Here is a 24,349-nt window from a genome sequence, read left to right as displayed (position 1 = left end):
AAATTGCATTATGTGTACCCAGCATGATGTCCTACCATATTATCATACTGTGTTGTGCGTGGCTGAGGGAGACCTTTCAGGAATCCCCCCCCCCCCCTTGAAAACCTTGGGTTTGCCCATGCTCAGAGGATAACTTGGGCGCCGGCAAAAGAAGAAGCCCAAATTACAAGAAAACAGTGCAATTTAGCCGCCAGCAATAGCTGGAAGCCGAATTAAGTCCACGGCGGCTTGGAGGGTGAAAAGTAATTAACACCACCGGGACTTTTGCAAGAGCAGGGTGAGCCATTTTCTGGCTTCACCCTGCGCCCAGATTTCCCAGCGCTGTTTTTGGATGTATGCACTCCAGCTAATCAGGTCAGTAGAGTCCTTGTGCAGAGACATCCTACAGGAGCATGGCTTAGTGAGCTAGTAGCTGGGCTGTTGAGTAAGTTGTCCCCAGCAAGCTCTAATTTGTTTGTGTAACATACAGACTTAATGACAACATTAAGAAAGGTAGCAGTTATTGCTTGAGCTTGGAGTTGGCTCGTCTGTTTAGCAGCCAGTAGAGAGACAAGCAGTTGTGGTTGGTTGTATGATCCTGGTTGTAGACATCATTCTGTTTTATACGTTTATAACATCTTGTTTTATCCCCATATTGTTGACATTAAGAAACAGTGCTCCAGCCAATCAGGTTAGTAGAATCCCTGTGTAGAGATAGGTATGACCACAAGAAATTCTGCATGGCAGTGGCACATTCTAAAGAAGCATGGCTCAGTGACCTGGTAGCCAAGCTGTTGGGTAAGTTTTGAATCTGCTGGTTTGAATCCACCTGTAGCCTGTAACTTTGTTTGTGTAGCGTACAGACTTAATGACAACATTGAGAAACGTAGCAGCCAATGTTTGAGCTTAGAGTTGGCTCAGGTGATCAGCAGCGAGGAGAGAGTCCAGCAGTGGTGCTGGTGACCCTGGTTCTAGTTTCAGTGCTGGCTGCTAACAATAGTTGCTCTATACCTGTTAGTGGATATATCTAGGACTATAAACAATATACAGAGGCTCTCTGGTATCATGGCAGCCATGAACTAAAAGCTTTTACTTCTTTAAGAGTGAGAAATTCCCAGCAATAGAGATATCCCAGGAAAAAGTTTTATGGCTGTAATTAGTTATCAGTGAAGGTTCTGATTTGGTCCCGACTGGAGAGAACCTATCACTTACACACCTGATGTTTAACTCTTGCAGGCAGAAAAAGAAGAAAAGTAACACAGTATAGTTATTTGTGTACTTGGTACTGTACATACACCTCATGTCTATCTCATCATGTCACATGCTTTGGGTACCCTTTAAGATATGGACTATAGAGCACTGACATTGTGTATTTGCATGATCTGATATAGCTGCCACGTTTGATAGAATTTCAATGTCTGAGTGCTTTTGTTTCATTGATTTCCATCTGCAACACTAGGCTAGAGGGGGGCCTCCCTGTCACTCACTCACTACCTGGGGGGGAGCGCCGGCAGCTAGAGGGGGGGCCTCCCTGTCACTCACTCACTACCTGGGGGAGATCAGCGGCGGCTAGAGGGGGGGCCTCCCTGTCACTCACTCACTACCTAAAGGGCCTCCCTGTCACTCACTCACTACCTAAAGGGCCTCCCTGTCACTCACTCACTACCTGAAGGGCCTCCCTGGCACTCACTCACTCCCTAAAGGGCCTCCCTGGCACTCACTCACTGCCTAAAGGGGCTCCCTGGCACTCACTCACTGCCTAAAGGGGCTCCCTGGCACTCACTCACTGCCTAAAGGGGCTCCCTGGCACTCACTCACTGCCTAAAGGGGCTCCCTGGCACTCACTCACTGCCTAAAGGGGCTCCCTGACACTCACTCACTGCCTAAAGGGGCTCCCTGGCACTCACTCACTACCTGAAGGGGCTCCCTGGCACTCACTCACTGCCTGAAGGGGCTCCCTGGCACTCACTCACTGCCTGAAGGGGCTCCCTGGCACTCACTCACTGCCTGAAGGGGCTCCCTGGCACTCACTCACTGCCTGAAGGGGCTCCCTGGCACTCACTCACTGCCTGAAGGGGCTCCCTGGCACTCACTCACTGCCTGAAGGGGCTCCCTGGCACTCACTCACTGCCTGAAGGGGCTCCCTGGCACTCACTCACTGCCTGAAGGGGCTCCCTGGCACTCACTCACTGCCTGAAGGGGCTCCCTGGCACTCACTCACTGCCTGAAGGGGCTCCCTGGCACTCACTCACTGCCTGAAGGGGCTCTCTGGCACTCACTCACTGCCTGAAGGGGCTCCCTGGCACTCACTCACTGCCTGAAGGGGCTCCCTGGCACTCACTCACTGCCTGAAGAGGCTCCCTGGCACTCACTCACTGCCTGAAGGGGCTCCCTGGCACTCACTCACTCACTGCCTGAAGGGGCTCCCTGGCACTCACTCACTGCCTGAAGGGGCTCCCTGGCACTCACTCACTCACTGCCTGAAGGGGCTCCCTGGCACTCACTCACTGCCTGAAGGGGCTTCCTGGCACTCACTCACTGCCTGAAGGGGCTCCCTGGCACTCACTCACTGCCTGAAGGGGCTCCCTGGCACTCACTCACTGCCTGAAGGGGCTCCCTGGCACTCACTCACTGCCTGAAGGGGCTCTCTGGCACTCACTCACTGCCTGAAGGGCCTCCCTGGCACTCACTCACTGCCTGAAGGGCCTCCCTGGCACTCACTCACTGCTTGAAGGGCCTCCCTGGCACTCACTCACTGCCTGAAGGGCCTCCCTGGCACTCACTCACTGCCTGAAGGGCCTCCCTGGCACTCACTCACTGCCTGAAGGGCCTCCCTGGCACTCACTCACTGCTTGAAGGGCCTCCCTGGCACTCACTCACTGCCTGAAGGGCCTCCCTGGCACTCACTCACTGCCTGAAGGGCCTCCCTGGCACTCACTCACTGCCTGAAGGGCCTCCCTGGCACTCACTCACTGCCTGAAGGGCCTCCCTGGCACTCACTCACTGCCTGAAGGGCCTCCCTGGCACTCACTCACTGCTTGAAGGGCCTCCCTGGCACTCACTCACTGCCTGAAGGGCCTCCCTGGCACTCACTCACTGCCTGAAGGGCCTCCCTGGCACTCACTCACTGCCTGAAGGGCCTCCCTGGCACTCACTCACTGCCTGAAGGGCCTCCCTGGCACTCACTCACTGCCTGAAGGGCCTCCCTGGCACTCACTCACTCACTGCCTGAAGGGGCTCCCTGGCACTCACTCACTGCCTGAAGGGGCTCCCTGGCACTCACTCACTCACTGCCTGAAGGGGCTCCCTGGTACTCACTCACTGCCTGAAGGGGCTTCCTGGCACTCACTCACTGCCTGAAGGGGCTCCCTGGCACTCACTCACTGCCTGAAGGGGCTCCCTGGCACTCACTCACTGCCTGAAGGGGCTCCCTGGCACTCACTCACTGCCTGAAGGGCCTCCCTGGCACTCACTCACTGCCTGAAGGGCCTCCCTGGCACTCACTCACTGCTTGAAGGGCCTCCCTGGCACTCACTCACTGCTTGAAGGGCCTCCCTGGCACTCACTCACTGCCTGAAGGGCCTCCCTGGCACTCACTCACTGCCTGAAGGGCCTCCCTGGCACTCACTCACTGCCTGAAGGGCCTCCCTGGCACTCACTCACTGCCTGAAGGGCCTCCCTGGCACTCACTCACTGCCTGAAGGGCCTCCCTGGCACTCACTCACTGCTTGAAGGGCCTCCCTGGCACTCACTCACTGCTTGAAGGGCCTCCCTGGCACTCACTCACTGCCTGAAGGGCCTCCCTGGCACTCACTCACTGCCTGAAGGGCCTCCCTGGCACTCACTCACTGCCTGAAGGGCCTCCCTGGCACTCACTCACTGCCTGAAGGGCCTCCCTGGCACTCACTCACTGCCTGAAGGGCCTCCCTGGCACTCACTCACTGCCTGAAGGGCCTCCCTGGCACTCACTCACTGCCTGAAGGGGCTCCCTGGCACTCACTCACTGCCTGAAGGGCCTCCCTGGCACTCACTCACTGCCTGAAGAGGCTCCCTGGCACTCACTCACTGCCTGAAGGGGCTCCCTGGCACTCACTCACTCACTGCCTGAAGGGGCTCCCTGGCACTCACTCACTGCCTGAAGGGGCTCCCTGGCACTCACTCACTCACTGCCTGAAGGGGCTCCCTGGCACTCACTCACTGCCTGAAGGGGCTTCCTGGCACTCACTCACTGCCTGAAGGGGCTCCCTGGCACTCACTCACTGCCTGAAGGGGCTCCCTGGCACTCACTCACTGCCTGAAGGGGCTCCCTGGCACTCACTCACTGCCTGAAGGGGCTCTCTGGCACTCACTCACTGCCTGAAGGGCCTCCCTGGCACTCACTCACTGCCTGAAGGGCCTCCCTGGCACTCACTCACTGCTTGAAGGGCCTCCCTGGCACTCACTCACTGCCTGAAGGGCCTCCCTGGCACTCACTCACTGCCTGAAGGGCCTCCCTGGCACTCACTCACTGCCTGAAGGGCCTCCCTGGCACTCACTCACTGCTTGAAGGGCCTCCCTGGCACTCACTCACTGCCTGAAGGGCCTCCCTGGCACTCACTTACTGCCTGAAGGGCCTCCCTGGCACTCACTCACTGCCTGAAGGGCCTCCCTGGCACTCACTCACTCACTGCCTGAAGGGGCTCCCTGGCACTCACTCACTGCCTGAAGGGGCTCCCTGGCACTCACTCACTCACTGCCTGAAGGGGCTCCCTGGTACTCACTCACTGCCTGAAGGGGCTTCCTGGCACTCACTCACTGCCTGAAGGGGCTCCCTGGCACTCACTCACTGCCTGAAGGGGCTCCCTGGCACTCACTCACTGCCTGAAGGGGCTCCCTGGCACTCACTCACTGCCTGAAGGGCCTCCCTGGCACTCACTCACTGCCTGAAGGGCCTCCCTGGCACTCACTCACTGCTTGAAGGGCCTCCCTGGCACTCACTCACTGCTTGAAGGGCCTCCCTGGCACTCACTCACTGCCTGAAGGGCCTCCCTGGCACTCACTCACTGCCTGAAGGGCCTCCCTGGCACTCACTCACTGCCTGAAGGGCCTCCCTGGCACTCACTCACTGCCTGAAGGGCCTCCCTGGCACTCACTCACTCCCTGAAGGGCCTCCCTGGCACTCACTCACTGCTTGAAGGGCCTCCCTGGCACTCACTCACTGCTTGAAGGGCCTCCCTGGCACTCACTCACTGCCTGAAGGGCCTCCCTGGCACTCACTCACTGCCTGAAGGGCCTCCCTGGCACTCACTCACTGCCTGAAGGGCCTCCCTGGCACTCACTCACTGCCTGAAGGGCCTCCCTGGCACTCACTCACTGCCTGATGGGCCTCCCTGGCACTCACTCACTGCCTGAAGGGCCTCCCTGGCACTCACTCACTGCCTGAAGGGCCTCCCTGGCACTCACTCACTGCCTGAAGGGCCTCCCTGGCACTCACTCACTGCCTGAAGGGGCTCCCTGGCACTCACTCACTGCCTAAAGGGGCTCCCTGGCACTCACTCACTGCCTGAAGGGGCACCCTGGCACTCACTCACTGCCTGAAGGGGCTCCCTGGCACTCACTCAATGCCTGAAGGGGCTCCCTGGGACTCACTCACTGCCTGAAGGGGCTCCCTGGCACTCACTCACTGCCTGAAAGGGGCTCCCTGGCACTCACTCACTGCCTGAAGGGGCTCCCTGGCACTCACTCACTGCCTAAAGGGGCTCCCTGGCACTCACTCACTGCCTGAAGGGGCTCCCTGGCACTCACTCACTGCCTGTAGGGGCTCCTTGGCACTCACTCACTGCCTGTAGGGGCTCCCTGGCACTCACTCACTGCCTGAAGGGGCTCCCTGGCACTCACTCACTGCCTGAAGGGTCTCCCTGGCACTCACTCACTGCCTGAAGGGGCTCCCTGGCACTCACTCACTCACTGCCTGAAGGGGCTCCCTGGCACTCACTCACTGCCTGAAGGGGCTCCCTGGCACTCACTCACTCACTGCCTGAAGGGCCTCCCTGGCACTCACTTACTCACTGCCTGAAGGGCCTCCCTGGCACTCACTTACTCACTGCCTGAAGGGCCTCCCTGGCACTCACTCACTCACTGCCTGAAGGGCCTCCCTGGCACTCACTCACTCACTCACTGCCTGAAGGGCCTCCCTGGCACTCACTCACTCACTGCCTGAAGGGCCTCCCTGGCACTCACTCACTCACTGCCTGAAGGGCCTCCCTGGCACTCACTCACTGCCTGAAGGGCCTCCCTGGCACTCACTCACTGCCTGAAGGGCCTCCCTGGCACTCACTGCCTAAAGGGGCCTCCCTGGCACTCACTGCCTAAAGGGGCCTCCCTGGCACTTACTCACTGCCTAAAGGGGCCTCCCTGGCACTCACTCACTGCCTAAAGGGGCCTCCCTGGCACTCACTCACTGCCTAAAGGGGCCTCCCTGGCACTCACTCACTGCCTAAAGGGGCCTCCCTGGCACTCACTCACTGCCTAAAGGGACCTCCCTGGCACTCACTCACTGCCTAAAGGGACCTCCCTGGCACTCACTCACTGCCTGAAGGGGCTCCCTGGCACTCACTCACTGCCTGAAGGGGCTCCCTTTCACTCACTATCGGGGTCCCTGTCACTCACTAGCTAACCTGGGGGTCCCTGTCACTCACTACCTAACTTGGGGGGCTACCATATTAAGGGGGCATTCTGCCTATTTATGTGAAATGCTGTCTATTTATGTGCCTCATGACTGCTGAATTTGTCTTGTTGGGAGCCTTATGATTTGTTGGGGGCCTCATGATTGCTGAATTTGTCTTGTTGGGGGCCTCAGGATTTGTTGGGGGCCTCATGATTGCTGAATTTGTCTTGTTGGGGGCCTCATGATTTGTTGAAGGCCTCATGATTGCTGAATTTGTCTTGTTGGGGGCCTCATGATTTGTTGGGGGCCTCATGATTGCTGAATTTGTCATGTTGGGGGTCACATGATTGCTAACTGCAAAACTATGGGAAAAGCTGAATCCTTATCATATGAGGCATTAAACCTAGTTTTTTAGCTTTTTAAAACAGAAAATAAAACTGGGAGGTTCTAAAAAATGTAATACATTTTTCAGGAGTAGGATGGATGAAATTGTTTATCTTCACAGTTTATTTTCAACTTGGATTTTCCATAATGTTCATGTATGAGTTAAAATGTTTGTACAGTATTTAGTTTAAATTGCTGTTGCCACTTTGCGATAGATAAGTGACTTTTGGGTTGCAGTTTGGGCACTCGGCCTCCAAAAGGTTCGCCACCACTGTCATAATCTAATGTCACACCATTGCTAGGTTCATGTAAATTTGTCTCCACCCGTTACCACACCTACATTCTGGTCCATGGCCCACCCATTTTTCGGTGCGGCGCGATAAGCACGCCGCACAACGTGATCCTCATATGTTTGGCACGCTAGCTGCAGTGTGCTGAATTCTGCTGCCTACAGTATGTACAGTATACGCTGTTCTCTAGTGCCTGCACTGTGTGCTGATTTACCTCCAGTGTGTACAGTGTAAGGTGTTACTCTGTGCCTTTACTGATTGTAAACCAGCTATATTGTATGCTGATCCCTGCTACTTTCAGTATGTACAGTATTAGCTGTAAAGCCTGGTACACACATACAATAATGATTAGCCAATTTTAGCTCTGTTCATAAAATTCATTGTCTGTTGGCCCACTTACTGCACGGGGGTGGTAAAATTGGGGGTCAGTGATTGACCAATCAAAATTGTATGTGCGTATACATCTTTGATCTATGCCTATACTGATTGTAAATTATCTAAATAAAGGACAGGGGGCTCCATCCAATATTTCGATGGGCAGGCCCGTTATCTGTAGCTTACACCACTGCTAAGTTCATGTACATTTGGCCCCACCCATGGCCACTAGAGATGCGCCGAACGGTTCGCCGGCGAACGGTTCCCGGCGAACTTCGGTGGTTCGCGTTCGCCTCCCGCAGGCGAACGTTTCCGGAAGTTCGGTTCGCCCCACAATGCACTATGAGGGTCAACTTTGACCCTCTACATCACAGTCAGCAGGCCCAGTGTAGCCAATTAGGCTACACTAGCCCCTGGAGCCCCACCCCCCTTATATAAGGCAGGCAGCGGCGGCCATTACGGCCACTCGTGTGCCTGCATTAGAGAGAGTAGGGCGAGCTGCTGTCTGTCTCTCATAGGGAAAGATTAGTTAGGCTTAGCTTTTTTCTGGCTGCATACCTGTTCAGTGATCCTGCCACTGCATACCTGTTCTGTGAACCCACCCACCACTGCATACCTGTTCAGTGATCCTGCCACTGCATACCTGTTCTGTGAACCCACCCACCACTGCATACCTGTTCAGTGATCCTGCCACTGCATACCTGTTCTGTGAACCCACCCACCACTGCATACCTGTTCAGTGATCCTGCCACTGCATACCTGTTCTGTGAACCCACCACTGCATACCTGTTCTGTGATCCTGCCACTGCATACCTGTTCTGTGAACCCACCCACCACTGCATACCTGTTCAGTGATCCTGCCACTGCATACCTGTTCTGTGAACCCACCACTGCATACCTGTTCTGTGAACCCACCCACCACTGCATACCTGTTCAGTGATCCTGCCACTGCATACCTGTTCTGTGAACCCACCCACCACTGCATACCTGTTCAGTGATCCTGCCACTGCATACCTGTTCTGTGAACCCACCACTGCATACCTGTTCTGTGATCCTGCCACTGCATACCTGTTCTGTGAACCCACCCACCACTGCATACCTGTTCAGTGATCCTGCCACTGCATACCTGTTCTGTGAACCCACCACTGCATACCTGTTCTGTGAACCCACCCACCACTGCATACCTGTTCTGTGATCCTGCCACTGCATACCTGTTCTGTGAACCCACCCACCACTGCTTAAAGGTGTACAGAGGCGCCGGAAGTATAAAAGTGGCTAAAAAGTTTAAAATGTTCTGGTTGCGGCGGTGGACCAGCTAACCATAAACGGACAGCCAGGCTGTTGATTGGCACCTCTGTGACACAGAGGTGCCAAGCATCACTCAGACTACATGCTGTGTTGTTGCTCCTGTCTCTTATTGCCTGAAGAAGCGGGTGTTTTGCCCGTGAAACGCGTTGCGACTATTGTTTGGGAGCAATTGAATAAATTGTGTATTTATTTGAAAATCAACAGCCTGGCTGTCCGTTTATGGTTAGCTGGTCCACCGCCGCAACCAGAACATTTTAAACTTTTTAGCCACTTTTATACTTCCGGCGCCTCTGTACACCTTTAAGCATTTAGAAGTCCACCCTTGGTGGAAGGGTGATCTACCCTACAACTTCCTCTATCCACGGAGAGCGACGTTTTACTCCTGAGTGGGGACAGGCTTGTTCTCCCCACCTGCCTTAACAGTGGTTGCTTCAGAGGCAACCCTGGTTTGTGAGTATATTACTTACGTTTCATTATACCTTCCATTCTCTACTAATACATACTACACTATATTGGGCTCTCGGTCTTCCTTCTTTTCACCCACCACTGCATACCTGTTCAGTGATCCTGCCACTGCATACCTGTTCTGTGAACCCACCACTGCATACCTGTTCTGTGAACCCACCACTGCATACCTGTTCTGTTCAGTGGACCCGCCACTGCATACCTGTTCTGTTCAGTGGACCCGCCACTGTATACCTGTTTAGTGAACCCGCCACTGCATACCTGTTCTGTTCAGTGAACAGTTTGGTGTGTCAGTGTGAAGCAGTACCTTAATTACACTACCTGATTGATGTATACACATGCAAGATGTTTTAAAGCACTTTAGGCCTGTCATTTAGCATTCAATATGATTTCTGCCCTTAAAACGCTGCTTTGCGTCAAATCCAGATTTTTCCTGGGGACTTTTGGCGTGTATCCCACTCCGCCATGCCCCCCTCCAGGTGTTAGACCCCTTGAAACATCTTTTCCATCACTTTTGTGGCCAGCATAATTATTTTTTTTGTTCAAAGTTCGCATCCCCATTGAAGTCTATTGCGGTTCGCGAACTTTAACGCGAACCGAACCTTCCGCGGAAGTTCGCGAACCCGGTTCGCGAACCTAAAATCGGAGGTTCGGCCCATCTCTAATGGCCACGCCCACTCACCTCATGGCCACGCCCATAAGATACCTCCCTGCCTGGTGCCCACAGGTGCCCCCGATCTCCAAGGACCCTAGAAACGCCCCTGTTAGGAGGGGAAGTTAGTATTGGGCATTAGGAGTGGAGGTTAGTGTTAGGTATTGGGAGGGTAGATTAGTGTTAGGTGTTAGGAGGGGAAGTTAGTGTTAGGCATTAGAAGAGGAGATCAGTGTTGTACATTAAGAAGGGGTTATTGTTAGGCAGAGGAGAGGGGAAGGCTAGTATTAGACATTAGGAGGTGAGGTCAGTGTTAGGCATTAGGAGGGGAGGTCAGTGTTAGGTATTAGGAGGGGAGGTTAGCATACCTCCCAACTTTTTGAGATGAGAAACCTGGACATAAGCCACACCCCCTGACACACCCCCAACCACACCCCCTGACACACCCCTAGTCAAAAAATATATATATATACACAATTGCAGATATATATATATATATATATATATATATATATATATGCAATTGTCATTAAAAAATGGTGGGGAGAAGGGTGAGGGTGCCCATGGGTTTCTGTGTCTATGCCCCCCTGATGTGTCTGCCCCCCCCCTCTCTGCACGCCCCCCTGATGTGTCTGTCCCCCCCCCTCTCTGAACGCCCCCCTGATGTGTCTGTGTCCCCCCTCCTCCCTCCCTGTAGGCAGAGTGAGCGCAGCGGAGCAGCCAGTCGAGTCCTCTTACCTCTGATCCACTCGTACTGGCATCAGACCTCCATGTGCTTCCTGTGATGTCATAGTAAACAGGAAGCACATGGAGGTCCGATGCCAGTACGAGTGGATCAGCGGTAAGTAAGAGGACTCGACTGGCTGCTCCGCTGCGCTCACTCTGCTAACAAGGAGGGGGGGACAGACACATCAGGGGGGTACTCAGAGAGAGGGAGGGAGGAAGTAATGAAGCCGGGCTCCCGCATCCCTCATTACCGCGGCTGGAGCCTCGATCATTTTTTCCTCCTCCATTCTCTGCCCAGCCGTCGGGATTCAAGAGGGGGGGCCCGGGATAGCGGGAGGGCCCCCCCAAATCGTGAGAATCCCGACGAAAACGGGACGGTTGGGGGGTATGGGTTAGTGTTAGGTATTAGGAGGGGAGGTTAGTGTTAGGTATTAGGAGGGGAGTTTTAGTGTGAGAATAGGGTGCTGGGATATCTATAGTAAAATATAACATTACCGATATTTTCACTATTGGCACCACCAGGTGGTACATACTCGTAATTTCATACTTGATGAGTGCTTTTGTTGAATCAGAACCAGGGCCGGGACGACACAGAGGCCCGAGAGGCTCCGGCCTCTGAGCGACAGGTCATCAGGTCAGGATGGGGCGCTTTCAAAGGCATTCCAATCCTCAGGCTGTCCTGAGAGACACAGCTAAGGGAGGGGAGATAAAAAGCTCTTTGCACAGACTGCAACTAATGAGTCATATATAGTTTAGATTAGTAAAATTGGTAGACAGTTCCTAGCACAGCAGTAAGGGCGCTCAGCTGGTCTCTGCAAGTTTGTTTTTTTAACTCACATCATCCAGCTGCTCCCCCAGGAAGCCGCCCAGTCACGCATGGCTGGCTGATGGAGAATAGAATTCTAGCGGGAAGGAGAAAGGTATGTGTGGTGTGTCTGTGAGGGAGAGAGCAGCCCTGCGCCATCCTCCATCCTGAACCTGTGCTCTGGACGTCAGGGAGACAGGCTGTAAAGGCTTCTGTACTTCCCCCTACCCCCCTCCACTCCCAGTACTGAAAAGGACCTGAACTTACAGAAATGACACTGCAGTGTGCTAATGTTACCATGCTAGAGTAAAGGCAGCCATAAATGTAGCGATGAATTCACCAAGAGACAAATCTCTCTAATCCAATCTGATTAGAGAGAGACCTGTCATGTGCTCATACACCTCAGACCGATTCCCCATCGATTTTAGCATGACATCTCTTGGGAATCAGATGAGCCCCCTGCTTCTGCTGCATCCGCCGGCACCCCCTAGTGTATAAATGTGCCCCCCAGTGTGTATTTATACATAATGCGTGCTGTGCCCATACGTCTTCCGCTCCTCCATTTGCACTTCACACGCCGCTGGCATTTAGCACACGTGACATCACACATGCGCCACACACTATATGCTGGTGGCATGTGAGCTACAAATGGAACAGGAAGAAGCTGAAGGTGGATGGGCACCGTCTGGTAAACGACACAGGACAGGTAATGTATAAATGCACACATGGGGGCATATTTATACACTTGGGGGAACAGCACCAGGAGTTTTGTCGCATCCATCACTCGCACCACTTTACAAAGTACATAGTCGTGTCACAGACTATCCTCTGATGAGCTCACTGTCTAATCTCTGCCATAGTCATAATCTAATCTCCTACCATATTATTATTATGTATTTATAAATCACTGACATCTTCTGCAGCACTTTACAGAGTACATAGCAAGGGAATGAGCAGCGCTACTTAAAAACAGACTAGTGCCTACCTGCAAAAGAGTGCAAGCCCCACTTGTGGGGTCGAATACACACCGAGCATGCACATGACCTGTCTGCCACTAGAGGAGGTTGTTGGTTTCCTGTAACAGCTTGCATGCAACCTATTAAGTACTCGTCCCTCCCACTGCGAAGAAGTCAATCCTCCATGGGAGGGGCCTAACACTAACTAAATCCTAACCCTATGTATATGCATAGCCTGGGTGCGCTACCAAATAAAATTGAAAAATTGAAAATTGCGCAAAAGGTGGATCAGCGCAACACCAGGCCGCCTCCGAATGGCCTCCAATCAGAGATGCGCTGAGCCCCCCCAGGAACTACAAACGCACCTTGAACCCAAACAGAAGCTCTGCATATACACCAAAAGCATGGCTGTTAAGTGGGAGCAGCTGACCAAAAACGAATTAAATTAGTACATAGCAAGGGAATGAGCAGCGCTACTTAAAAACAGACTAGTGCCTACCTGCAAAAGAGTGCAAGCCCCACTTGTGGGGTCGAATACACACCGAGCATACACATGACCTGTCTACCACTGGAGGAGGATGTTGGTTTCCTGTAACAGCTTGCATGCAACCTATTAAGTACTCGTCCCTCCCACTGCAAAGAAGTCGATCCTCCATGGGAGGGGCCTAACACTAACTAAATCCTAACCTATGTATATGCATAGCCTGGGTGCGGCTAATCAAATAAAACTGAAAAATCGAAAATTGCGCACAAGGTGGATCAGCGCAACACCAGGCCGCCTCCGAATGGCCTCCAATCAGAGATGCGCTGAGCCCCCCCAGGAACTACAAACGCACCTTGAACCCAAACAGAAGCTCTGCATATACACCAAAAGCATGGCTGTTAAGTGGGAGCAGCTGACCAAAAATGAATTAAATTAGTACATAGCAAGGGAATGAGCAGCGCTACTTAAAAACAGACTAGTGCCTACCTGCAAAAGAGTGCAAGCCCCACTTGTGGGGTCGAATACACACCGAGCATACACATGACCTGTCTACCACTGGAGGAGGATGTTGGTTTCCTGTAACAGCTTGCATGCAACCTATTAAGTACTCGTCCCTCCCACTGCGAAGAAGTCAATCCTCCATGGGAGGGGCCTGGGCCTAACACTAACTAAATCCTAACCTATGTATATGCATAGCCTGGGAGGAACGAGTACTTAATAGGTTGCATGCAAGCTGTTACAGGAAACCAACATCCTCCTCCAGTGGTAGACAGGTCATGTGTATGCTCGGTGTGTATTCGACCCCACAGGTCGAATACACACTTGCACTCTTTTGCAGGTAGGCACTAGTCTGTTTTTAAGTAGTGCTGCTCATTCCCTTGCTATGTACTAATTTAATTCGTTTTTGGTCAGCTGCTCCCACTTAACAGCCATACTTTTGGTGTATATGCAGAGCTTCTGTTTGGGTTCAAGGTGCGTTTGTAGTTCCTGGGGGGGCTCAGTGCATCTCTGATTGGAGGCCTTTCGGAGGCGGCCTGGTGTTGCGCTGATCCACCTTTTGCGCAATTTACAGAGTACATAGTCATGTCACGGACTGTCCTCAGAGGAGCTCACTATCTAATCCCTGCCATAGTCATAGTGTAATGTCCTAACATATTAGTATTATGTATTTATACAGCACTGACATCTTCTGCAGCACTGTACAGAGTACATAGTCATGTCACTGACTATCCTCAGAGGAGCTCACTATCTAATCCCTGCCATAGTCATAGTGTAATGTCCTAACATATTATTATTATGTATTTATACAGCACTGACATCTTCTGCAGCACTGTACAGAGTACATAGTCATGTCACTGACTATCCTCAGAGGAGCTCACTATCTAATCCCTGCCATAATCATAGTGTAATGTCCTAACATATTATTATTATGTATTTATACAGCACTGACATCTTCTGCAGCACTGTACAGAGTACATAGTCATGTCACGGACTGTCCTCAGAGGAGCTCACAATCTAATCCTATCATAGTCCTTTGGCAGGGCCCTCTTCCCTTGTGTATCATACTTGACTGTGTGCACTTTACCCAGAATTTGGAACTGGTAATTTTTTACCACTACCATTCCAGTTTATGATCTGGCATTGTACTATTATCTGCATTGTGTTGTGTATCTTATTGCTATTACCTGTATTGTTGTATCTATGGTCCGTTACCTGTATTGTTCTGTCAACCCTGTTATCATTGTCTGTAAGCCTATTTATTGTACAGCGCTGCGTAATATGTTGGCGCTATATAAATCTAATTAATAATAATAATAATAATAGTCATAGTCTAATGTCCTAACATATTATTATTATGTATTTATACAGCACTGACATCTTCTGCAGCACTGTACAGAGTACATAGTCATGTCACGGACTATCCTCAGAGGAGCTCACAATCGAATCCCACCATAGTCATAGTCTAATGTTCTAACATATTATTATTATTATTATTATTATTATGTATTTATATAGCCCTGACATCTCCTGCAGCACATTACAGAGTGCATAGTCATGTCACTGACTGTCTTCAGAGGAGCTCACACTCTAATCCTACCATAGTCATAGTCTAATGTCCTGCCATATAATTTTTATGTATTTATATAGCACTGACATCTTCTGCAGCACTTTACAGAGTACATAGCCATGACCCTGACTGTCCCCAGAGTAGCTCATAGTACAATCCCTACCATAGTTATAGACTAATATTTTCACTATAGGATTGTTTGGGGGGAAACCAGTTGACTTATTAGTATGTTTTGAAGATGTAGGAGAATATGAAGTATCTGAATGAAATCTGGGGGCACTTATATCTGGCTTCCTATATTGGGGGAACCTATACCTGGAGTGATACTGAGGGACCCTATACCTGTACCTGGCTACCTATACAGGGGGCACCTATAACTGTACCTAGCTACCTAACCAGGGGGCACCTATAACTGGTTACCTAAAACTCATAGCAACAAAAAGACTTCAAGTGATCTCCACTACTGATGATTACTGTATGTGTGCCAAATGCAGTCCTGTGGAGCAGCTCACTACATACACCCCCCTGTAAAGAGGCACAATAACTGAGATGTGGCCGATGGGGGGGTGGGGGGGTCGGCGCACGTGGGCAGCTCAGCCTCTGTTGGTGGAAGACCTTGTCCCGGCCCTGATCAGAACTTTCTTCATGCTTTTGAATATGAGTTATCTATGCACAATTTCCTTTTTGACATTTCATTTTTTTAAATGTTATAAAAGCATATATGCACCTGTTATTCCATCTCTCCGCATGTGGCTGCGCAGTATGCAGCTGCACGCGTAGGTATATGGAGGGAGCCCCTGTGATGCGGACAATTGGCCGTGTCCGCCGGCCAACTGGCCGACTCACAAAAATGACGGGACCCGGTACCGGCGGATCCAGGCAGTGGAGGACGGCGGCATGGGAGCGATTCAGGCTTATGGGGCTGGAGGAAGCCCCAGGTATGTATAAAATCTTTCCCCCAACGTCTCTGGTTCCCTTTAATCCACAGAATTACGTTTCGTTGACCGATCTCTGTATTTTCAGTCCTAAATGTTGCCTGTTCCTTTGTGTTTCTACAGAAGAGCTTGGACAACACATGGAGACACCTGTATGATCTAAAATTTCTGCATGTGAGAAACCTTTTTAATGCATGTTAGGGGCAGCACTGGGCATAGTGGGTTTCCGCTGCATGTTATGGGCTCATGCATGTTATGGGCATAGTGGGATTCCTCTGGGCATTCCAGTTTCCTCCCACATCCCCAAAACATACAGATAGGTTAATTGGCTTCCCCCTTAATTAACCTAGACTGCAATGCCTACACTACAGGATACATACATAGATACATGTCTGTGGCAGGGATTAGATTGTGAACCCCTCTGGGGGACAGTTAAGTGATGAGACTATATACTCTGTACGGCACTGCGGAAGATGTTGGTGCTATATAAATACTAAATAATAATAATGCCTATCCTGTATCTTGGTGCTGTGCTCAGTCTTTCCATATAGTTAACTGTCTTCAGTGACTTTGACTTGTAGACCATGGCTTTTTCCCATCCAGTTGTATTCATCTCAAAAATTGGGTTTTAGCCTATATGTTACCTTCTTGATTGGTAACACCTGTTTGATATTATTATTTATTCATGCTCTAGGTTGAATGCCTGCAAAATCCTCAACGGTGTTCAAGAGTACCTGGGAGAACTAATGTCCTTTCACACTGCCTCTGTTATGTTCCATGGAAACACGGACAAAATAATCACATCCCAACCTGATGCAGTTATATGGTATATATAGTTATAGTTATATGGTTATGTGGTATATAGTTCTATGGTACATTCTATGGTACATTCTCATTAGGTGCGATGCAGAAGATTTAGGTGGAGCAACCAGGGCCGGTTCTAGACTTTTTGCTGCCCCCCCCTCTGTCCCCCCCCCCCCGATAATAACAACTGGCCCCAGCCCCCCCCGGCCCCCCTCGTCGCTAAGTGTGGCTGGTGAGGAGGGGGACTACTTCCTGGCGGCGCGCATTGATTTACTCCCTGGCGCCCAACCCGACAATTACTCTATAGTTCCAGGCAGCCAGTGAGGAGGGAGGAGTGACGTCAAGACGGTCACATGCGGCTTGCGATTATTTTATGGTGAAACATTGCTGCATTACAATTATTTTAGGGTGAAACATTGCTGCATTACGATTATTTTATGGTGAAATGCTGTTCCATTACAATTATTTTAAAGTGAAACACTGCCCCATTACGATAATTTGCCACCTATGTGGGGGGCCCATCCAAATTTTCGTAAGGGGGCCCAGTGATTTCTAGTGACTACTACCTAAACTGGGGACACCTATAGACCTGGCTACTTATACTGTACTTAGAGGGGAGTGGGAATGTTAGGGTGGAGGGTCCTGGAGGAATGCTTAGGTGGAAGGTCCGAGGTCCGTGGGGTTGGAAGGTCGTGGGGGGGGGGGGGGGGGCATAAAAATGTTTGCTATGGGGCCCAGTCATTTCTAACTATGCCCCTGCCCAGACCTCTGCTACCTGAGGAAGTCGCCTCACTTGGCATCCTGGGTGGACCGGGCCTGGGAGCAACGCACAGCATGCTGTGTGTTTACACATTCACAGCAGCAATGAAGGATACTTTCAATCTACTGTATGCTTCACTGGATGCGTCACATCACACTTCTAATGTGCAGTGCTACATTTCATCACCCTTATGTTGCGATCTTTTTAGCATTTAGATCTTAGTAGCAAATAAAAGAGTCTAATATTTTTATTTTCAGTTATATAGCTTTTTTTTCATAACATTGCATCATACTGTCACAGTTGCAGTTTTAAAACTGCACTCTGTCATTTAAATTATAAAACAAAGCAGAAATTATGAACCTTTAAACTTTCCTGCAGTAAAACCTTATCCCAAGCTGTCTTTCACTGTTTCTTGGCTGTTTACGTGTTTCAGAAATCAGGACGGTATTCAACTGAGTTAAGTCGAATAGCTCAGAGAATTTCTTTTGCATAGATAACAACTGAAGTATTTTAACTCCTCCTATACTTGAGAACACTATGAGATTCTTTCCTTTGCTACTAATGTTCTATTTCTTAGCTGTACTACACATACAAGTCATCATCTCAAAAGTTTATTTTCTCTTCAGGTTTGCTTTAAGAATTCTGCAATCTGATTTATAACACATAAACGGGTCAATTGCACAAAAACTGTAAGGGATAGAGGTAGAGTCAGCTGACACTTACCCAGGGGTTTATGTAATAAATAGTAATATATGATGCTTGCTGACCCTGGTTGGGATTGAACCCTGGTTCGTCACGTCAGAGGCGGTGCTCTTAACCACTATGCTATAGCTGACACACAGTCAGAATGTTTTACTGGATACTACTGGATACTCAGCTGACATGTATTGCCACCTGTGTCAGCTGATCTCTCTTGCGTCGCCTGCAATTAGTGCAGAATGCTGCTGCCAGATTGCTAACAAACCAGCCTCGCCACTGTCACATTACACCGATCCTTCGCTCACTGCACTGGCTACCAGTAGAATGGAGAATACTCTTCAAGATTGGACTGCTGACATTCAAATCCCTGCACAATCTGGGCCCTGGATACATGAAGGACTTGCTGAAGCTGCACCACACCTCTCACAACCTCAGATCAGCAAGTTCTATAAACTTGGTCACTCCCAGAGTGCACCTCAAAAAATCTGGAGACAGAGCCTTTTGTCATGCTGCCCCTACTCTTTGGAACTCCCTACCACACCCAGTAAAGACAGCACCTTCCCTGGAGCTATTCAAATCCAGACTGAAAAGCCACCTGTTTAGCCTGGCATTTCCAGATTTATAAAATTCTTCCTCTGTACCACGATGGTCGGAGCCATGCTTATGCGCTTTGAGTCCCACGGGAGAAAAGCGCTTTACAAATGTTATTTGTTGTTGTTGTTGTTGTTGTAGCTAATACTTAAACAAGATTAATGCCTGCGTGTGATTGGCTGTTGTGTGCATGTGGCCGGCCACTGATTGGATGCTGTCAGTATTTAAACCTTGCTGTGACACTTGCATCTTGCCTGTGAAAGCTTTTGGATTGCTGGGTCTGCTGTTACCTGCTGTTTATATTGGATTTTCTGGACTTTGACGTCGGCTTTGATTACTGGACCTCCCTTGTCTGCTGTCTGAACTGACCTCTTGCCTGGAATATCATGACGACCCTTGCTGCCTGGTTTTGATTTCGGAAACTTTCTTTGACTACTCTCTGCCTTGCCCTCCGGTACTGTGATATTTCTGCCTACCCATGTATGACCCTGGACTGTTGCTGGACTTTGTTATTCTGTTTCTTTATTTGGCCTGGAAGTTTATTTGCTCACCCTGCATTCAGCTCCAATACCTTGCACACTAAAGGCCTGGGTGTACCGAAGTCGGGCAGGTGTTGTCTCTTCACCTACTGTTCAAGCGGGGACGCGCCACATAGGGTGAAGCGTGTGGAGTTAGATTGGGGCATTGGAGAAAATTTGTGAGTAGATATCCCTACAGGCCTAATATTATCACAGACCTAACAAAAAGAATGGAGGATCTTGTGCAGCAAGTGCTTCACCTTACTGGGGCTATCAATCAGCTCTTGGAACGGGTATCTGCTCAACAGACCCAATTAACTCAATTGGCCAATGCCTCTTTACAGGATGCTTCATCTGCCTCATCAACTGAGCGCTCAGTTCCTCCTACTCCTTCATCTCAAGTGCCAGTGGAACCTAAGATTCCTCTTCCAGAAAAATTCTCAGGCTCTAGATCTCAGTTCAGGAATTTTAGAAACAGCTGTTTGATTTACTTTAAAGTCTGTCCATGTTCCTCTAGAACCAAGTCTCAAAAGGTCTCTCTGGTCATATCTCTTCTGCAGGGGGATCCGCAATCTTGGGCCTATGGACTTCCTTCTGCTTTTACAGCCTTGTCTTCTGTGGATAGCTTCTTCAAAGAAATGGCTATTCTGTACTCTGATCCTGATGCTACCACCACAGCAGTACAGAAATTAAGGGAGCTACGTCAGGGTCTACGTTCAGCAGAGGAGTACGTGGCTGAATTCAGACGAAGGTCAGTTTTTACCTAGTGGTGTGATGCTGCACTCTTGGATCACTTCCTGTTTGGACTTTCTGACGCCATTACTGATGCTCTTGTCAATCAACCACCTCCTGGAACTTTGGAGGAATCCATAACATTGGCAATCCGGGTAGATAGACGACTCAGGCAACGTCACCAAGGCAGGTCTCAGGGCCTTGTGTCTGCTCCTGTTCCTTCACAAAATAGTGTCCTAACATCTGCAGAGGAACCTATGCGACTAGGCTTTTCTAAGCTCTCCTCTACAGAGAAACTTAGGAGGCGTAATTAAGGCTTATGTCTTTATCGTGGAGGCAAAGGTCTTGCCAAGGACTGTCCTGTTAAGAAAAGGCCGGAAAACTCCAGCGCCTAAGTGAGGCTGAGGAACCTCACTTGGGCGATCAGGTACTTCCTCTAAAAATAAATTATTTTGCCTGTAATGATAAGCTGGGGAAATAAGTCTCATCATTGCCATGGCGACGGGGGAAGCCCTCCAGAAGATCCCGTTCTTTGAACGGGATCGCCGTTGGTAGGTTTTGGTGCGCCCGTGGCAGGCAGGAGGTGCCCTCGTCGCCGCTCCGCAGGCTCCCGGTGGTCTCCGGTGGCCGACCCGACCTGGCCAGGCCGGCTGCCAGGTCGGGCTCTTCTGCGCTCCAAGGCCCGGCACTTCTGCGTCCCATGCCGGCGCGCTGACGTCATCGGACGTCCGCCGGGCTGTACTGCGCAGGCGCAGTAGTTCTGCGCTACGCAGTACAGCCCGGCGGACGTCCGATGACGTCAGCGCGCCGGCGTGGGACGCAGAAGTGCCGGGCCTTGGAGCGCAGAAGAGCCCGACCTGGCAGCTGGCCTGGCCAGGTCGGGTCGGCCACCGGAGACCACCGGGAGCCTGCGGAGCGGCGGCGAGGGCACCTCCTGCCTGCCACGGGCTGGAGGAAGCCCCAGGTAAGTGGAAATTGTTTTTTATTTTTTACCCACCCTCCCTGAACCTTACCTTTAACAATCTGGTTAATTCTTCTACCAAGATGTCTCCATTTCAGATTGTTTCTTGTCTGAACCCAAAGTTCTGTTCTCTCTGGTCCACCCTCTGCTTTTCCCAGTTTGGAGGATTGGCTCAAACATTTTCCTGATGTCTTGAAGCAGGTGCGTGACAATTTAATATCCGCAACAGAGCATCAGGTTTGCCGATTTGCATAGTTCCCCTGAGCCAGAATTCTCTCCAGGTGACTTGGTTTGGGTGTCTACCCGTAACATTCCGCTTCGTCAACCTTCAGCCAAGTTAGGGCCTAAATACATAGGACCATATCCTGTTGCAGAAAGAATAAACAAGGTCACCTACAGAGTAAAATTACCATCTTCTGTAAGAGGGGTTAATACTTAATGTCTCATTATTGAAATCTGCAGCTAATGTTGACATTTCCAAGTCTCCATCTTCTCCAGTTGAGATAGATGGGGAACAGGAATTTGAGGTAGAAAGAATCATTGACTCTCGTATAGTAAGAAATTCTCTTCAGTTTCTCATTGATTGGAACGGGTATGGACCAGAGGAGCAGTGGCGTAGCTAAGGAGCTGTGGGCCCCGATGCAAGTTTTACATTGGGGCCCGCCAACCGTAGCACTCTATACATAACAATTGATATGGCGCACCAAAACCTACCAATGGCAACTACAGTGTCAGAGGTGCAAGAAGGGGATGGGGAGCAGTTTGTTAATTATTACCACTATTCAAAGCATCTATAGATCTGATTAGTATGAGCACAGGACCAATATATATTTCAGTTGAGGGAGGGCCCTTCGAGACCCCTCTGGCCCTCTGACCCCGATGCGGTCGCAACCTCTGCAACCCCTATTGCTATGCTCCTGCAGAGGAGAGGTCATGGGTTCCGGCCAGGCAAGTGCATGCCAACCGTCTTATTGATGAATTTTATGGTAAATTTCCAGATAAACCTAGGTTGAAGTGTTCAGGGACCACTCCTCGGGAAGGGGGGGGGGGGGGGGTGTACTGTAAGGGATCACTCCTCTCGGCCGCAGTATGGTCTGAGGCGGTGACAGAGGTAGCAGGGGTTTATGTAATAAATAGTAATATATGATGCTGACCCTGGCTGGGATTGAACCCTGGTTTCACGTCAGAAGCAGTGCTCTTAACCACTATGCTATAGCTGACACACAGGATGTCAGGATGTTTTACTGGATGCTATTGGTTACTCAGCTGACATGTATTGCCACCCGTGTCAGCTGATCTCTCTCTCAGCTGATACCTAAACAAGATTAATGCCTGCATGTGATTGGCTTTTGTGTGCATGTGGCCGGCCAATGAATGGATGCTTTCAGTATTTAAACCTTGCTGTGACACTTGCATCTTGCCAGTGATAGCTTCTAGCTTGCTGGGTGTGCTGTTACCTGCTGTTTATATTGGATTTTCTGGACTTTGACGTCGGCTTTGATTACTGGACCTCCCTTGTCTGTTGCCTGAATTGACCTCTTGTAACATCTGCGGCTGCGGGCACGCAGGGTGTCTCCGCAGCCGCCCCGGTTCCCTGCTCGGAAGTTTTTTCCGTTACGCCGGCATTTAGCACGCCAAGGACGGAATTGTCATTGGCACATAGGGTTGCTGTATCGCGCGGCCGGCGCGCGTAGACAGAACCTTTATGCTGGGAGGAGGTGCTCAGAGGGGACTCACGCCGCTCAGGATTGGCTAATTGTAGTGGGCGCGGCTGTGAGGTCTCCTCTGCTTCTTAAGCCTTCACGGTTCACTCGCAACCTGTCTGCTGTTGCGAATACATACGTGTTAGCACTCAGACCTTAGACTAGTATCCGGTGTGCTTTGATCTGGGAGGAAACCAGGGATTTCACACAACTAGGACTATTGCTTTATTGTATTATTATTGATAATCTGTGTATGACTCTGGCTTATCTCTGACTCTGCTATTGCTTTACGTTTCTGTACCTCTGCCCATCTGATCTAGTTGCTGAACCTCTGCCTGAATACCTACTACTCTTTTGCCTACTGATTCTGTATTGTATCTGCCTCTTAGTTGCCGAACCTAGTCTGTCTGACCTCTCTACTCACCAGTGGGCCCTTGCCACTGGTGAGGTGCTCTTCTGATAGTACCCACCAGCTCCTCTGGTGAGGTTTAGTTAAATCTACTCAGTTACTGTTACTGATAGTACCCACCAGCTCCTCTGGTGAGGTCTCATTAAATTAATCAGTTACTGTTGCACCAAGCACATCTCATTCTGTGTTCCTGTTAGCTATACTTGCATTATTGGTGATTCTGCAGATCACCACATAATCAGGTATAGCGTCTGTATTATTGGTGATTTTGCAGATCACCACATAATCAGACACCTGTGTTGCTACACCAAAACGTTATACAATCGTTACAGAACAGCAGACCAGAAAAAATATGGATACACTCTGCAATCATATTGAACTTTTGACCACGACCATTACCGATCTCATCAAGACGGTTAACGTACAGCAGGCCCAGATAGACCAATTGCTTGAGGCAGTTAATCGTCTGAAAAGTCCTAATGCACAAGTGTCATCCCCTCATTTTAATGAGCCCAGGACGCCCCCTCCTAAAAAATGTTCAGGGCATCGCTCTGACTTCGGACACTTTAAGCACCGATGCCTTTCTTATTTTGAGTTACTGCCAGTATCGTCAGGCACAGAGAGCCAGAGAGTCACACTGATAAAGACCTTATTATCAGGTGATTCGTAGTCCTGGGCCTACAGTCTCCCTGATGGGCATGAGGCTCTGGCCTCTGTTCAGGACTTCTTTAAAGCGATGGCAGTTATATATGATGATCTGGATTTAGCAATGACGTCAGAGAGGAAGCTTAAGACTCTCAGGCAGGGTCCTAACTCAGTTCAAAAATTATGCCGCTGAGTTTAGAAGGTGGGAGGTGTCAGCCAGATGGGGGCAGTATGCATTATTAGATTGTTTTTTGTCAGGATTATCCGATGCAGTGGCTGATCTTATGTTAGGTCACCCTGAGCCTAAGTCAGTTGATGAGGCCATTTCCCTGGCAATTAAAATTGATCGCCAAGTGCGATAGAAGCAGACTTGAGGCAGAACGCTAGGGGACTTGCTTCTGGCACGTTCTCTCCTCCTGTTCCTCCCTCTCCTCCGCCTGATGAGCCGATGCAA

The 24,349-nt window shown here is 50.4% G+C and overlaps 1 long non-coding RNA gene across 1 annotated transcript; it reads left to right on the top strand.

Annotated features, from left to right (window-relative positions):
- The first annotated feature begins 552 nt into the window (after nucleotides 1–552).
- Nucleotides 553–20,516, top strand: LOC137570764 (uncharacterized). The gene is made up of 3 exons (XR_011031173.1): nucleotides 553–777; nucleotides 16,768–16,899; nucleotides 20,006–20,516. It is a non-coding gene; the product is annotated as an uncharacterized lncRNA (long non-coding RNA).
- The last annotated feature ends 3,833 nt before the right edge of the window (nucleotides 20,517–24,349 follow it).

This window comes from Hyperolius riggenbachi, chromosome 4 (assembly GCF_040937935.1).
Source record: "Hyperolius riggenbachi isolate aHypRig1 chromosome 4, aHypRig1.pri, whole genome shotgun sequence".
NCBI lineage: Eukaryota > Metazoa > Chordata > Amphibia > Anura > Hyperoliidae > Hyperolius > Hyperolius riggenbachi.
Note: the sequence above shows the minus strand (reverse complement) of the source record. Positions and strands in the feature narration are given on the sequence as shown.